At 38.2% G+C, this 918-nt stretch overlaps 1 protein-coding gene across 3 annotated transcripts in view; it reads right to left on the minus strand.

The window, feature by feature from the left end:
• The window catches only part of LOC119586123, a gene marked incomplete at its 3' end in the record, with an annotated part of 2,613 nt that extends 2,401 nt beyond the window's left edge, over positions 1-212 (minus strand). The window contains 1 exon segment of one of the 3 annotated variants that reach the window (XM_037934812.1): positions 57-212. 3 annotated transcript variants of the gene reach the window in all.
• Positions 213-918: the final 706 nt, after the last annotated feature.

The following is a 918-nucleotide window of genomic DNA, read 5'->3' on the forward strand; positions in this document are numbered from 1 at the left end:
GCATGTATGTATATATATGAACACTAAATTACCGTTAAAAAATATAGTATACAGACATGGTTCACCTGGAGGATCCAAAACACTAATGGAAAGCCGAGGTTAACTGGTGTCTTGGCAGCCCTTGCTTGCCTCCTTATAGCTCCTCATAGATTCTTTCCAACGCTTGCTCTCCCTCTTAATTAATCGCCATATGGGTACAGACAAACGGTAAAAGACAAAAGTTCCGGTGACTGACTAGGAATTCTTAACATTATCCGATCAGTGTAATGGTATTATTTAACATGCAAAATACCAGACTCTTATTCTGATTTCTTAGAATTAGGGGGGAAATGTAAGCAAGACTGGCAACACAGAACGGCAAGTAGGAACATAAGAGCAGAGACGGTGAAGGTCAGTTGAGGACATGGCGTAGTCGACAGGCAGATGATATAGGAAAAAAAGTGTCTGTTTGTTTTACACTTTGCACTGTTCGGCTATTAAGTGCAATGAAACTATCGAACTTCAGATTTTCAATTTTTATATATAACTAGTTTTAATTGTTTGGGATACTCATCGTATTCAAGCTAGACTGTTAACTCTTGAACAGTTCCGTCCAACTGTCCATTTTTATTCGATTTCCAGTGTAAAAGAAGTCACTGGATTTCTATTCTTTTCGTTGAACAGACAGTTTTGTTCAAAGAAGTCCCCCATCAATCATGTCTATATTACAGACCTTTTGCAACGATACTATAAAATACACAACGACCAATCGCGAGGGACTGGCGTTGCTAACCGACAGCGGCGCCTGTTATTAAAATTAATGTTCTCATCCATTTTCTTTTTTTTTTCCTCAACAATTCCTTCTCCTTGGTTTTGCCTGTATGCATTTCCTGTACACAGTGGTTTACATTATAAATAAACGAACGGTGTCTGTACTTT

The sequence above is a fragment of the Penaeus monodon genome, chromosome 21 (genome assembly GCF_015228065.2).
Source record: "Penaeus monodon isolate SGIC_2016 chromosome 21, NSTDA_Pmon_1, whole genome shotgun sequence".
NCBI lineage: Eukaryota > Metazoa > Arthropoda > Malacostraca > Decapoda > Penaeidae > Penaeus > Penaeus monodon.